At 48.0% G+C, this 16,260-nt stretch overlaps 2 long non-coding RNA genes across 17 annotated transcripts; both read right to left on the reverse strand.

The window, feature by feature from the left end:
- Positions 1-1,195: 1,195 nt before the first annotated feature.
- On the reverse strand, positions 1,196-12,892 carry LOC311426671. Of its 15 annotated transcripts, none has more exons than XR_014686953.1 (16): positions 12,639-12,892; positions 12,468-12,517; positions 11,987-12,080; positions 11,742-11,877; positions 10,892-11,021; positions 10,654-10,692; positions 9,836-9,981; positions 8,488-8,655; positions 8,268-8,369; positions 7,485-7,584; positions 6,686-6,759; positions 6,110-6,255; positions 4,635-5,032; positions 3,806-3,838; positions 2,483-2,565; positions 1,196-1,921 (listed from the first exon to the last, which is right to left on the reverse strand). It is a non-coding gene; the product is annotated as an uncharacterized lncRNA (long non-coding RNA). The 15 variants fall into 15 exon arrangements; XR_014686954.1 differs by having other exon boundaries at positions 8,209-8,369; XR_014686950.1 differs by lacking the exon at positions 8,488-8,655.
- Positions 12,893-13,342: 450 nt separating this feature from the next.
- Positions 13,343-15,372, reverse strand: LOC311426673. Of its 2 annotated transcripts, none has more exons than XR_014686963.1 (3): positions 14,948-15,372; positions 14,621-14,674; positions 13,343-14,520 (listed from the first exon to the last, which is right to left on the reverse strand). It is a non-coding gene; the product is annotated as an uncharacterized lncRNA (long non-coding RNA). The 2 variants fall into 2 exon arrangements; XR_014686964.1 differs by having other exon boundaries at positions 13,343-14,546; positions 14,948-15,366.
- Between the last annotated feature and the right edge of the window lie 888 nt (positions 15,373-16,260).

Consider the following 16,260-nt stretch of genomic DNA (forward strand, 5'->3'; position numbering starts at 1 on the left):
GCGCCCCCCCCGGCCGCCTGCAGTACCCTTTTCCCACCAGCAGGTGGCGGCAGAGGGCGCCCGCGGGCGTCACCGCGCATGCGCGCCCCCCGGCCGCCTGCAGTACTCGCTTTCCACCAGCAGGTGGCGGCAGAGGGCGCCCGCGGGCGTCTCCGCGCATGCGCCCCCCCCGGCCGCCTGCAGTACCCTTTTCCCACCAGCAGGTGGCGGCAGAGGGCGCCCGCGGGCGTCACCGCGCATGCGCGCCCCCCGGCCGCCTGCAGTACCCTTTTCCCACCAGCAGGTGGCGGCAGAGGGCGCCCGCGGGCGTCACCGCGCATGCGCGCCCCCCGGCCGCCTGCAGTACCCGATTAACACCAGCAGGTGGCGGCAGAGGGCACCCGCGGGAGTCACCGCGCTATGCGCCCCCCTCGGCCGCCTGCAGTACGCGATTAACACCAGCAGGTGGCGGCAGAGGGCGCCCACCGCTGCCACCGTGCATGCGCGTTCCTCGGCCGCCTGCAGTACCCCTTTCCCACCAGCAGGTGGCGGCAGAGGGCGCCCGCGGGAGGCCTTGTCGGGCGGATCACAGCTCGCCTACTGTGCCATTCGGAGCTTGTGGCCGTATTTTTTCCAACGTATTTGCTACCCACACCCCGCGGGGCAGCTTGTCTTACAAAGAATTCTCTCTGTTAATTTTCTCTTTAAGGCGGGCACGAAGCATCCACTGCTCTTCTAAGCAAGCAACCTTCCTTCTGTGCTCCCTTCGGGATGCAGGACTACGTGCACTCAGATTTATTCCACTCATTTTTCTTCGCCTTTTCATTGGCACAGTCTCCAAGGACGCCTGGCTTTCTTCTCACAGACTCGCGTCCGTTTCAGCGTAAGGCATCTTTTCCCTCCGCCGCTCTAATCCAAATTCAAATTATCCAGATAAAACAATAGCGAGGTAAGAGAGAACTGTCTGAGTTAAAGTCACCATCTTTCTGTAACTAATTTAGCAGACAGCTGTACCACATCAGAGGAGGAGGTTTAGATGCTAACCAGGTCACAGGCCCTGCTCAGGCACATCACGGTCAAGTGAGCGCCCCCGGAATCACTAAAGAAACTTACGTAAGAATCTACTAGAAGAAAGCTGTCTCCTCTTACCACCACCTATTTAAAAGATAGCGTAGTACAGGCAGTTCTACACGCATAAAACCACATACACACAGTATACCTGACCCAAGTAAATTCCCTCTTAGAAGTCCACCATTAAGCAAAAGAGGCGTATTGTGGTGACATACAGCTGCCGTGTAATGATCCTGAAGGGATGAATCGCCCTATGTATTCCAAGGTACTACTGTGGTTTTTTGTTTGTTTTTTTTTTCCCCCCCAAGTACGTTCAACAGTACAGATAAGTACGTTCCCGCTAAGAAAAGAGTTCAGAATTGTTTATAACGAGTTCGTTCCAAGTGTCACTTTCTCACTTAACGTAGTAATAAAGATACGCTGCTGCTTTTGGATTTTATTTCCTTCTTGAATCTCACTGGTGTAATTCCAATGGTCAAACAACCTCTTCCAGAAAGACCAGCCCACTGCTTCACAGGAGAAGGAAAAGATGTCTCACACACGCTGGCTAGTACTAAAAAGAGTAATAGGAAGAGAAGTTCAGGCCATCAATATAAGTATGTTTCCCTGCCTCTTCTGCTGGCTGGTCAAGTGGAATCCTCAGGACAGCCCCAATACCTTGTGAAGAGCTTGTTAACGCCAGCACAACTTCAACCTGTCTTTTAAAAGAAAGCTGTTAAAGGAGCAGGAGACTGTTTTTAAATGAGAACAACCGAAAATAAACTTATCTGAAGAGCCACTTACTACTGGCATATTACCGTTTAAAAGGAAAATATTAATTACGTGCAGGTGCTCCAGTCTTCGTTGCATTTTCTGTGATTCACAACATTACCTTTGAACAAAAGAGTAAGAGGAACGGAAGGGAGGATATTAACTCGGGTAACCAAGGATTTGGTAAGCTGGAACTTGGTGTCTTTAACACTTTAGCCTTGGAGCAAAAATGTACACCCTGTACAGGCTGAGCTGACTGATGAGGCAGGTGCTCCAGGGTACGTGCTACCGGGAGGTAAGTAACAAACACATTCCGCAGCTATTACCAGAAGTGGGGTTTCAGGATATGCAGACTGGTTTCACAAAAAATATTAGCGGTCTGTTGGTGACAGACAGTTTGAGGAATTCAGCGCTGCCCATTACAGACTCCTCAGATCAGCACTTAACGAGAATTAATAAAACGGCTTATTTTTTTTTTATATATATATATACATATACACACACACACACACACCCACCTATGTTCAAAAAAATGTATACAGTTAAAATATCAAATTAGTGATCCGGTAACAACACTGTTCAAAACCAATCTCTTTTGTATGAACATTAAACTAAATGCACACTTTTAAAAGCATTTCTTTTTAGTGCTTCCAAAGCACAGCGTGTGCCAAGGCAAGGCCACCTGAAGAATCTCCGTCCTCCTCACGGGATGAAAGAGAACTGAAGTCAGGGACCTGGGAAGCCTCAGGTGCGCTTTCATAATGTCTGCAGATAAAAACAGAAGAGAGTCCGAGGTAGATTGTTTAGTAACCACCAAGTGGTAACAGTCACAGGGCTGTCTTTAGCTTTCATTAACACAACAGCAGTTTCTTTATTCTCGATCTACGCTGAATCTCAAGTTTAAAGGCATGGCTAGCAGTTCTCGGGAACAAGGCCCTCGTCTCTGTGCTGGCAACATGCAATATTACCAGTGCAGGTGTTTCTGGGAGTTTTGTTTGTTTGTTTTTTTATTGGGGGGGGGGGACACGACACACACAACAGATGGGATCTCTCCACAATGCAGACACTGTGTGCATTTGACAGTGCCCCATTTTAGTGCGATCCACTGCCTATTGCACGTAAAACGGCTAATGACAGTATTCAAGTGAGTAAATTCTCACCACCTGCAGGAGGGGCAGCAATGGTTATTTTTTTCAGCCTGTTGAGCAAAGAGCACCCTCCACAGGAAAAAAGCCACACCTTTCATAGCACGTCCTTAAGGTTACAGCCCAGCTTCTGCCGATAGAGGTTCGTAAAGTTAAAGCTCTGCTGCTTCTTCTCGGACTCTGACAGTAAGATCACTTGACCGCCAGGATGGCGAGGGCAACAGCTACGTCCTCTTCCACTCTTCTGCGGCACAGCAAACTCATTCCCGGTCCGTATTCCTCTGGCTGGTACACTATTATCTACCGTTCACCTGATTAACTCTGTTGGGTAGGCTGTTGAACTCTAGCTCCTCTAGCGTTCTCTCTAAGTGCTGTATTAAGACACGATTTTTAAACCAAGGGAAGTAATTTCATTTCTTCTTCCAAAAACAGCAGTTAAATAACTCAGTATTATTTTGCCACGACAAACAGTATTAGCAGAGGCTCTCTGTTTCCAGCATGGAAGAGCTTCCCTCATTTCTGACATCAGAATGGCAAATTTAATTTGATACAGCCATCTTTCCCCAACCCACGCAAATTCTGGGTCTTTCTTCCATAACCACCCGTATCTTTCTATTTCACACTTCAGCTCTAGGTAACGACCATTTACTTCAGAAAATACAACGGCAGTTTGACCGCTGAAACTGTAATAATTTAAGTATGTCAAAACAAAACACTTGTTTTGGAAAAGACTGAGATTTGCTATCATGAACAACGTTAGCATTTAACTCTGAATCATTCATATCTATACAAACCTTGCTCCTTCCCTTATAGCAAATTCTATTAAATACTTCTGAGTTTCCATCGGTCCTTGTACATACCTCCTCAAGAAGAGAGAAGATTTTTTTCACCATCTTAAAGAAGAGATCCAAACAGATATTAGAAGCAGATCTTGTAAATGCATTTTCAATAAATCTCAACAGCCAAAGGAAAAGCAACAAAGCCTAGAGTTTCCCATTTCTGCATACAGTAATGCACATAAGAAAAAAAAGCCAGCATACCAATAATTTGAAGTGATATCGATCAGCTGATATTCAAATGTAACGCTGAATTTTGTTCTCTTAAAAGAGCAGTATCTAGAAACATCTGCCCTTGGAAAATGCAGACTAGGTTTAATCAGCAGAGAAGCCTTGTATCTCCACGAACACGCTGCCATGATCAGCAGTTAATAGAAACAAAGGGATACCAAGCCATGTTTCAACCTAGAGCTGTCATTTTTGAAAGCAGAGGTTTAAGATAACTACTCTTTACAAGATGACTGATCTATGTGGAGCATGAGTACGATTGTCTCATATAAAGTTTAACAAAATGAAACAAAAAAAAAAAGTAGCGCAAAAGAATGAACCGGACACCTTAGATGCGAAACAACAGTATTTTTTCATTGGTTTCTGTATTTTCTTCTCTGAACCAACTATGAAAACACGAATGGTGCTGTGACTAAGCCTGCTTAAGAGTGCTGCAGTAAGGACGGTGAGGACATAAAGTTGGACCGCGAATACACGTACTTACTTTCTTGTTCTTCCACTACTTGTACACGAGTAATCAAAGATCATTCCAAATCTGAGGTTTTATTTTTAAAATAGATCCTCATTTCAAGAAGAAGTCTTCTGTACCCCTAGCCTATTTTTAATACACTAATAAAGAACTTACTTCTTCCACGTTTGCGAACCTCTTTCACCACTCTGATTTTAATACCAGCATCGCTTCCCTCCAACATTGTAGGTGTTATTTTAAATGAATTTGACACAGATTCAGAAGTAGACTCCATCACTCGTTTTCGGTCATCTCCAGCCACGCTGTAATTTAGAGGCCCTCGAACAAGTGCATTGGTACCAGGTTTACGATCCAAGCCATCTTTGCATCATTTAAGCAATTGAACTCATCATGTAGAGAGTCTAAGTCACCAGGTGACATTTCATCCTCTCCCTTAACAGCTGGAACCGAAGAAGCCATTTGCACAGACAAGCCATCAATTTGCTTTTCCAGCAACTGACAGTTTTCTGCTTTCTTCTCTCCATTACCATCTTGGACAGTACTGATACCAGTGTCTGAAAATTAAGAAGGAGCTTAGTAGTGCATATAACTGCAGGATCAAAAAACACAGAAGGACATTATTCTGCATCCCTTCTTGTTGAAAGTACTGTGGAGAGAGTTACTCAGCACTGTCAGATCACTTCAGTAGTTTTATTCACCCTTTGACGCAACCACAGGAATACCTCCTTTTGGGCTGCTACCGTCTCATATGACTGTCGTGAAGTTATTTGCTGTATTCCCATTTCAGTGACTAAAGTAAACTAAAGTTTCCCCTCCTTCCCCCAGTTCCAGCAAATTTTTCTTTCGACTCTGCTGCAACAGGTGGGTAAATTACTATTTGTGAGAAATTTTAATTTTTTTTTTTATTTTTTTTTTTTTTTACACACTTTCCTTCCCCACTTCTCCCTTCCCCACTATAGAATACACAATTGAGAATTAAAAGCTGAAATGAAATCCTTGCTACCGCCAAACCATCGTGGTGAAAGGTTTCAGCACTTTTTAGAAACAGTTCAAAATTATTGCTCATTCAGGACTTCGTTACCTATAGCAACAGCCTGTTTGTCTAAGCCGACCAAAGAAATTCAGTCCCAATTAACTCTAAAACTTACGTGTCCTTTTGAATTAACACAGAAAGCACGGAGACCTTTTTTTTTTTTTTTCCTGCACACTATGTCCATTTATGACCACACAAGTTCCTGTACTACAACAACTCCAACATACTTTTATTTGTTGGCATGCCTTTGAGGTTCAGATATGGTGACGGAGATCCAGCAGCACAGGGTGGCCCTTTCCCACCAACATGGTTTGTCACAACAGTGACTGTGGCCGTCGCAATAGCGGCGACATGCTACGCCTTCTCTCTTTAGTGATGCTGGAGTATTGGGCTCTCCGGGACGCTTGATCTTATTCTGAGGCCCAGCAACAAATTTATCTGCTTCATCTATCATCGTACCCTGAAAAGACTTTTTTTTTTTTTTAAATATAAGTAAAAAACAATTGCTTCGTCAATTCACTACCAGAGTATTTGCCTCCGTGTTACAATTCAGTTACTTTTCAAATAATGATAGAGCAGATACCAAGACTTCTCCTACCTTCTCATCCTGTTTGAACAGACTGCCAAGTGTATGAAGAAGCCTTTTTGGTTGATCTGGATCAATCTCCCGAAGGGGTGAAGGCATCATTTTCAACTACTCCTGATGATTTCCCCTTTGAGCAACAGGAACGCCGTGAAGGCAGTCTGCAGCAGAACAAGGTATCTAAATTTAGTCTACCTTAAGACTAAGGAAATACAAGCCTCGCATGCTTCCATTTCCAGTGTTAGCATTTAAGATCTAGAAATCACTATTTCCTCCCTCTACAAAACAAAGGAAAAGCAAAAGGCAAATAAAGCCCCTCTTTCCTTTCACCGTCACTATAAGAACATCTACTGCATCCTGTTGCACAGGAAAGCTCACCCATGAGACTTAATTTTCAAATTCCAAGCACGCACAACATGTTTTGTGACAGAAGGCAGAAATTTCATTCTTTTCCTTCGGAATCTAGGGAAGGACGACTGACCCAAGAAACGATGCAAAGTCTACTTCCTCTCCCACACCGAGGACAGAAACACTACTTAGGTGAATTAAATAGCTGTACCAGAATATTAATAAATAATTGTGTCCATTTACCTTCATCCTGCCCCACGATATCCCTGTGTGTTTTCAGAAGATTGGTTCTCATTCCGGTTAGCTGATCTAGAAGACTGTGACAAGACATATCATATGCATTTCTGAATGCCCGTGGCTTCAAATCCTAGTTTTATAATAAAACAAGTAACTTTCAGTTAACCCGCGAGTTCTCACGCACAAAGAAATTGCTCTGTGGGCTGTACTACCGTTAACTACTAAAAAAAAAAACAAAACAAAAAAAAAATTCCAAAACAACTTCAGACATTCTGAACGTATTCTGAAACAACTTTCTTTCCATCTCTCTGGAAAGAGCTTTCCTCCTATCTGTGACAAAGGAAAAAAAAAAAAAAAAAAGTTGTGATCGCGGGAGTCGTTACACAAAGCCACACTCTGTGAATTCACTACTACAGTTAAGATCATTTTTAGTCAAAAATACCTCGGCAGCAATGCTATCACTGCAAACATAGCGTTGCCAAAAAAAAAAAAAAAAAAAAGAAATTCAACTCAAGATATTGGAGAGGGCGAGCTAAAAGCACAAATAACATGACCGATGGAGGCTGCAACAACCACCTGGTAGATGGTTGTCCACAGCCCTCGGATTGCATGGTTGTCTTTCCTGACAAACGAATACTGGAAGAACATAAAAGATACACCGTGTGTCCGCAAAAGCCTTCGGGGAGACTACTGAAAGGAAAACCAAACCAAAAAACTAGGAACAGCAAGTGGCGTATACGTCAGTTTTGTTAACAGAGCACCACTAATGTGCCAGGAATTTCCACATTCTTCGCCCCTCCTCTACCTTGAAAATGTCACCCAATTCTGTCAGTGTCTTCACCATCAGCATTTATTTATTTATTTCGTTTTTCACGTGGACATCCGAGGAAAACATTTCCAGTACCCTGTCATCGAGGAAGAAGAGGAGAGGGGGGAAAAAAAAAAAAAAAAAAAAAGAGAGATGAGGGGGGAAGAAGCACTGCCATTCCTTTCCTCGGTAACGCGAGCAAAAAGCTCAGGCGCTCAGCAACAACGTGCTTTGAAAGATAAAACACAGAAGAAACTGCACGTTATTTAGTCTCAGCTACAGAGTCACGTGTATTTGTACCTGCTCATTTATTCATCTGCCAGCGTATTTTAGTACAAACGCTACAGAACATAGAAACCGCAAGGTTACTACTACCTTTTGTGACCGACGCGATCTTTGGCAGGAACAGCTATCGAAAAAGAACCAACAAAATCCCCTTCGTCGACAGCCATCCGAACCTTTATCGTCTAACAGCAGTCCTACAAACATCCCCTGGGATGCTCAACTCCTGAAACTTTCTGTTCAACTTGAGGCAGAACAAGCCCTTACCCTGGGCACCTTCACCCAGCTCTCCACTGCTAGCAGAGTAGCACCCTGATACTGTCCAGGACGCGCTGCAGCAGCCTACTCGCTTACGCGTATTTACTGCAGCCTGGTTCGAGACGCGCACAGAGGGACCCACGAAAAATCCACCCTTTCCTTCAGAGAAGTAAATACATACATACATACGGACGACACGGTAAGGAAGAAAAGCTGAACACACAGCATGCGGTCCTTTACCGTGGGGCAGATCCAGCATCAGCACAAGGAGCTTTGGGGCACGTGAGCGATCATCTACACCGGCCATCGCGACAAGCCAAACTCACGCACACAAGCCTCGACCTAAAAACACAGAACACACTAAGTTCCTTTATAGCTTATGGAAGTAACAACCAGCATCTTAGATGCAGTTGGATAGTTGGATTGCATCAGCTTAGGGACTGCCTCCTTCAAAACGCACAGGGGGGTGGGGAAACCAGTCTTGGAAACCCGTTGCCTAACAGGAAGGAGACTGTTGTCTTCTCCTCCATAGGTGACGTTCTTCCAAGCATCGTCCTGCTCCTGGATTTTACCAGCCACGACGGGATGGTCCTACCGGCGTGAGTCGGGAACGCTTCCCACGGGGTTTCTGTGACACTGAAGTAAGTTTTCTGCAGGTACAAGTAACGCAGCACGAGACGGCAAGGAAGCTAAGGCACCGTCTGCAGCACAGCACGTGTGCGATATTGGGCCTGAGGGGACCAGTCAAAGCCTGCAGTAATCGCTGAACAGGTGGGCAAGCAGGGAGCCCTACGGGAAACAAAGCTCACGTTCTGCAAAGCTCTTTTCCCGTCAAGAAGACGGCCGTTTCTATTCAGCGCGTTTACTGAACTTTAGGCTACTTCCCATTCGCTTTGGCAAGTTAGCCTTTGCGTAAGCCAAGAGGTTTTAAACTGCCAAGCACCACTGATGGTTCTTGTTCTCCAACAACAGGGAATTTCAATCAGGGCACTCGTTAACAGGAAAGCCTGGCTCTGTTTCACACAAATCACGTACCTAAACCACGGAGACAGGAGTCTGCAGGAAGAACTCTTTAAAAGGTGAACTTAAAGAGAAGGATACTACTCATTTTTCCAGAACTTCTGCAAGGACTGCGGCAAAAAAAAGGCTGAACCAGGGACGTCTCTATCATCATCCCCTCTAGAATTCAGCAACTCCATACAGTTAGGGGTCAAATACCACAGCTGCAGCGCAAGACAAACAAAGACCTCGAAGGTCACGTTTCTGCCTGCGTACCGAGTTCCGCTGGGAAGACCCCCCACCTCTGGAAAGACCCCCAGCCGCTCAACTCCCAAGCAACGTTGCCACGGCCAGTGCTTACGCAGAGTTTTGCTCTCTCTCGCTGCTCAGTACAGGCCCAAGGCCTCCTTTATTGCACACAGTTCAAGCAAAACTCTTGGGACATAACCAATAGACAGACAGACAGACAGACAGAAATTGCCTCTCACGTCTGTCCTCACTGACCGCAACCAGCGTCCTGGAAAGCCCCGCAAGCACCGGTCTATTCCTAGGACAACTCCGAAAGCTGAGGCGGGACAAAGTTTAGCCTCTCGTACCAAAGACTGAGCAACAGACAGAGCCTGACAGGCCAATTCATTCTAGGTCTAAGAGGCTACTACGACTCGGCAGGCACTACGTGCCTTCCTTCCCTTTGCGCTTCCCAGCGCCGAGCAGCTCGCGCTTCCGCAAATTCAACGAAGCCTTTGAGCCGGGGCTGCAGGAAGCTTACGAGCACGCCTTGATTCCACCCCGAGGTCGCTGCGACTTACCTGGGCAGTCGGGACGGACGGGCTGCTCTCTCTCCTGAGAACCCTGCGACCGCAGCACGCCAGCTGCGGCTTTCCTCGCTTTACCCGGTGCGCCACCTTCGCTCGGCAACAAACCCCGCAGGGGTCCTAGCGGCGGGGAGCTGCTTCTGCCCCGGTGAACCGCAGCACAAGGAGAGAGCCGGCTGTCAGGACGCAGGGAGAGGAAAGCCTCCGGGGCGCGGCGCGGCGCAGCCCAACGATCAAGCGCAGCGAGGACCCGTGCCCGGCCTCAACACCCCCCGCCCCTCCCGGCCCGACGCTCCGAGGAGGCACCCCCGGAGGCTCTCGCTCGCCTCACCGCCGGCAACCGCGCTCGCCGCCAGCGGCAACCTGCGCCTCCCGGCGCGCACGGCCCGGCCCCGGCCCCGGCCCGGCCGCGCAGCCCGGAGCCCACGTGGCCGCCCGGCAGCGCAGAACTACAGCTCCCAGCATGCCTCGGGACGGAGCAGTCCAGCCAATCCAGAGGGGCGTCGGCCACGCGCACGCAACGGCACCTCCTCCTGCTGCCCTCTCTGCCCCCCCCCGCCGCCGCAGCCGCCCCCCTCTCCCCTGTCCCCTCTCCCCCAGCCCCCCGAAGCCGCCCCAGCTCCTCTCGTGCTCCGAGCATCTCCAGCATTTCAGGAACTGGAACCCTGGAACCGCTGACGTCTGGCACGTGTCAGAAACGTGGCAGGAGACGTACTCTGCTGTCGCAAGGCACTTGCAAAGCCGGCCCGACAGCTGAAGCAGACTCACACAGTCCACCGAGCAACTCGGGGCCCCCACTGCTGTCCACTCACCCTCATGCTTCGTTCAAGCTTCCGTGCCTACGCCCTGAGCTACAAGAAACAAAGAGAGAAGGTCACATCCACAATGGATACGCAAACAGTGCGGCACATGCAGAGGACTCAAACACAGAGACCAGAGCCAGACAAATAAAAACAAACAAACAAACAAACAAACAAACAAACTGAAGTCCACAAATGCCACAAGGCCATGAATGCATAGCAGCCCCGGCAGGGGTAATGACAGACATACCCTTTGCAGATGAAAAAGGTGACCCTGCTCAGTCTCTTGGTAATACTGCACCAACGCGGTCAAGCCTCTTGTAGCACGTCATCAAGCTGGTTTTAGTCCTCTGGAGAGTTACACAAGTGGGTTGATTCATCTAGAGATTAAAATACAGATCAAACACAGGAGCGTATCATCCCACCATCCCAAAAAAAAAGTGAGCCAGCAACCTCTGCTAAATATCCCTCTATGAAGTGAATTCCAAGCCCTTAGAATTCCAGAAATCCATAGACTCCAGCCTGCCTAGAGAACCCGGCAACTGACTGAAGGAAAAACAAAGCACTTACCCCCAAAGAGCAGCCCAGGCAGAAGGAGCTCTCTGACGGCATACTTGGGGCTCATATACCTTTTGGTCCCACCCAGCACCCAAACCCAATCACCTGGGAAAGGGGAGGGGCAAAGCACATGAAAGTAGAAAGAGGAGGAGCAGCAGCTGTGGTTTATTTACTTATTTATAAGGCTTAGCTCGACAGCATGCAGAGGGCAGACAGCAGAACTGGGGTGTTTCTAGAAGCAACAATCCCCATGCTTTCGCTGCAGCTTTGAATATTGAAAGGACAACACAACCAAGCAAGTAACTGAAGCTTTTTCAGCTCGAATTAGCTCAAACTTTTATTTACGCAGAAAGAAAAATCTAGGAGCAGAACAGATTACACACCAAAAAAAAAAGTCAATTCCATTCCACTCACAGGAAAAATCACTTACTTCAGCAGGCTATCTGAGAACCAAAAGGCTATGCTGATGGGTCAAAACACACTACAGGACACTGGGGCCGGGCCCTCCGCTGCACCCACTTAAAACCCATCCCTACACTCACCAAGGTGCAACCCCAACCCGAACACAGACGCAGCATTTCAGCCTCAACACAGTTTCCAGAACTGCTGGAAAGCAGGCTTCATCCTCAGCGAGGCGTGCTCAGGCTGCACAGGAGGGGGCTTCGGGCACCTCTTTGCCTACCGAAGAAGACCGCCATCAGCACCTGCTTTGTTCCGATCCTAAAGGCTAACATCACAGCCCACGTCGCCTGGGACACCTGATAAACAGAAGAGAAAGCAGCCATACCGTTTTCAAGCCGTCCCTGCACGTGTCGCTCCTCGATGATCTGCAACCTCTTCTCAAATCCTCAACCGCTTCTGTGGAGAGCCTGCCATGGCACCTGCAAAGCAAGACCCTTCGCAGTCACCTCGTGCTACTTGGCAGTTCTGCTCCAATCCAGCTCACAAACAGCCCGCCCTTCCCGTGCTGCTCTTCAGAGTGCAGCTTGGCCCCTCTGAGCCTGTGCGACACACCTGTGAAACAAAAAGAAAAGCATAGGCTGAAGCAGCATCCAAAGCCACAGCACAGCTGGGACAGTTACTCTCATCTGCTCCCTAACCTCTCTGCTCCCTCACCTGCCCTCGAGGCAGATGCTTCCATCTGCTCTCTTAGGCCAGCTACAACACCCCTGAAATATAAACAGGATTTTTACTGTACTTTGTGCAGTTAAGTAACTGCAGTGACAACTGCACCCCTAAAGTACCTGCTACATCTGTTCATCGCTCACCTTGCCAAAAGCAGCTCCGGTCAAGTCCCGCGTTGTACACTGTGTTTCAGCTTTAACAAATGAAAACGGTCACAAGATAATCATTCAGCTGCCAGCATTAGCACCCATCCCTCAACAACACAAAGGGACCCCGTTTACAATATTATCATTTCAAAACAGCAGCCCCCATACCTCAGCACACCTCAGAAGTAGACCAAGCCAGTCACCGAGCTGCCTACCCAGTGCTGAACAGTTCCGGAAGGAGCTCTTTCCTGTGACAGGTTCCTCCAAAGGTTTACACTCTACTGGGGACAGGAGAGAAATAAAAATAAAAGTTTCAAAAACCCCTTATCTGTAAGCTTTCAAGATTCCACAGACCTCCTCCTCAAGCACACCGTTCAAGCACTATGCGAGCAGCTGCTCACAAGCAGCTCAACTCTTCCCCCCCACACACACACCTGACAAACACCACAGAGAGGACTGTGCCTGCTGCCCTTCAGTACGTGCGCAGAGGCAGACCAGATGTCTTCGCCAACACAGTCCGGACAATGTATTAGCACACCCACGCACTGCCACGTTAGCTGTCATCACTAACTGCCAGGCAGGACAGCTCCAGACCAAACACATACACACACAGCCACGCCACAAACACTACAAACAAAACACACAACACAAGGCGCAAGAAAAAGTGACCCCCGGAGGGAAGCCCTATGGCAACAGCAAGTCACAACAGGTGCTCTGCACCAGACCCAAGGAGAGACTCAAATGTCACGACACGCGACTGGAAGCAACTGCCAGAACTGGGGTGATGGAGGCCTAAAAAGCCTGCCTTCAAGACAAGAGACCAGAAGGATGCGGACTGAAAACCCCATATGATTCAAAGATTGAAGCCGAAATTCCTTTAAGCGGTATATTCTTTATTGCAGCGCTGGATGCACGGGGGGATCTCTCCACCTATCGTGCATACCCAAAGCAGAAAGCAGTCTTGAATTTATACAATCAATCTATCAATATTCTACCGGCGCCTATACATATTCATTGCCTACCCCCGCCTTCCCTCGCTTCTCATGCTAATTAGCCTTTTGGCACCTTGCGCCTGCGTAGAGCCTCCCAAGAACTGTGGGCAGGGGCCTTTGGGACGTGGGCAGGGGTCTTTGGGAGGAAGACCCCGAGTCTTCCTCACATTGTACTTTTCACCTTTGGTCAGGAATCCGCTGAGTTGGCATGTTTCTTAATCGCAAGAGCTGGCTGTTGCTAATTCTTCCCTTTGTTGTGTCTTTATAATGAATTCCAATGTCCAGTTTTGAGATTTATAGTCCTTACATTTGTTTCTCTGTCCGTCTGCCGCTTCCTTATCGTGAGTTCCGGTGTCTTGTTTCGAGATATACAGTCCTTGTCTGGGGACTGTCCTTGCCTCCCCAATACCTCCTTAATCACATAAGACGACGCTTAGGAAATCAATTCCCAAGCAAGAGCTCCTGATGCGGCCCAGATGACTTCCACAAGAGCGAGGATGGAAACAGATGCGATCTCAAACCGAATATGATGCACGAGACCTGAAACAGAACTGCACTTCAAGCAGCGACTGCAAGACAAGAAGTGCTCGGATCAGAGCCACGATGACAAAACAAGCACTGAGGCCCTTCAGCACCGCTACCAAGTCGCCTGTCTGGTCAGTCCAGTGTAAAAAGCTAGAAGGATATCAAGACCCGAGAAGCACAGAACAGACATTGCAGAAGCAACACTACAGGACGGACGAACAGAAGGAAACTGTCCTGCCTGGCGCACGCACTCACGCTACAAAATAATCCCGCTGCTCCTATTAGCCTGGTGACCCGGCCACAAGCAGCCTGAACGTGACCCAGCCTGAACCACCCTCGCAGTGGCACCAAGTATTTTCAGCCAGCTGGCTCCACGCTGCTCTGGCTCCCAGCTCCCATTAGCCACCCCAGATATGCAAATACCAGGTGCCCCCCAACTTAGCTCTCAGGTTGCTGCATGGTAAATTCCCTCCGCCTCAAGAAATACACAGGCACTGGTCGTCATCTTAGTCAATTGCCAGGCTCATCATCAGCTGCAAAAACAGAGTACCAGCATTCACTAGCATGCCGGTCATGATGCCCACCTTCTCCACAATGCTGACTACTGCTGATGCAACATACAACTATGCTCACCTGTTCCTCTCCAAATCCAAGCTCCAACAGTGCAACCAGTATCATCCACACCACCTGGGAAAACAAAGGGATTAAATGATCGTTGCGTTCACAACACGTCACCCAATGGTGTTTTTTGTTGTTGTTGTTGTTGTTTTTGTTATTGTTGTTTTTTTGTGTGTGTGTTTCCTGTATTTATTTATTTTTTAGTCTGCTTTAGCTCAACGGCATGCAGAGTGCAGACAAGAAAACTGGGGTGTTTCTAGAAGCAACAATCCCCACGCTTTTGCTGCAGCTTTGAATATTAAAAGGACAATACGACCCAGCAAGTAACTGGAACTTTCTTACCTGGAATTAGCTCAAACTTTTCTTCACATTGAAGGAAAAATCTAGGAGCAGAACAGATTATACACCAACAAAATTGAGTCCATTTCATCCCCAGAAAAACAATCACATACTCTCATCCCCTCCTGTACCTCAGCCGCTTGCCTACCCCACGTGGCACACGCTTCCATCTGTTCTCTTTACCCACTTATAGCACCTCTAAAAGGCAAACTGGAATTTTACTCTATTGGCTGTAGGAAAATAACTGCAGTGACAACCGCGCCCCAAACTGAGCCAGCAGCCCCTACTAAACATCCCTCTACTAAGCGAATTCCAAGCACTTAAAATCCAGAAATCCATAGACTCCAGCCTGCCTAAACAACCCTGCAACGGACAGAAGGAAAAACAAAGCACTGCCCCCAAAAGAGCAGCCCAGGCAGAAGGAGCTCCCTGACGGCATGCCTGGGGCTCATATAGCATTTAGCCCCGCCCAGCACCCAAACCCAATCACCTGGGGAAGGGGAGGGGCAAAGCACATGAAAGTAGGAAGAGAGCAAAAGGAGCAGCTGTGTTTTGTTTTGTTTTGTTTTTCCTTTGTTTTTTTAAAATCTGTTTTATCTCAAAAACATTCAGAGAGCAGACAAGAGACCTGTGGTGTTTCTGGAAGCAAAAATCCCCTTTTGCTTTTGCTGCAGCTTTTAATGTTGAACTGATAACGGCACCAAGCAAGTAACTGAAACTTCTTCAACTGGAATTAGTTTAAACACGCTCACCGTCATCTGCAAACACAGAGAACCAGCATTCACTAGCCCTAACCCTAACCCCAACCCTCACCCTAAACTCTAACCCTAGCCCCAGCCCTAGTCCCTAACCCCAACCCTGGTTCCCGAGAACTTCATTTCCAGGCATGCTCTGGGCGCTCAACATGGCCTCCCGGAGGTCCGGAGTCCCAGAACTACATTTCCCGGCATGCTCCGGGCACCCAACATGGCCTCCCGGAAGTTCGGAGTCCCAGAACTACATCTCCCGGCATGCTCCGGGCAGTCAACGCGGCCTACCGGAAGCCTGGTGCCGGAAAACTACACCTACCAGAATTCCCTGGACAGCCAGCACGGCCAATCAGAGGCCGAGTTTTCGAGAACTACATTTAACCGCACTCACTGTAACCCTAGCCCTTCCCGCCCTTACACAAAAAAGCCTCAAGCCCTATCCCTAAACATCCTCGAAACCCCTACGGACCTAACCCAAACTATTTACCACACTAAACCCCTGAAGTCCTATGCCTAAAACCCCTAACCCAATAAATTAAGACGCTCAAATCCCAAACCCGCAAAATT

The sequence above is a fragment of the Aythya ferina genome (assembly GCF_964211825.1).
Source record: "Aythya ferina genome assembly, chromosome: Z".
NCBI classification, from domain to species: Eukaryota; Metazoa; Chordata; class Aves; order Anseriformes; family Anatidae; genus Aythya; species Aythya ferina.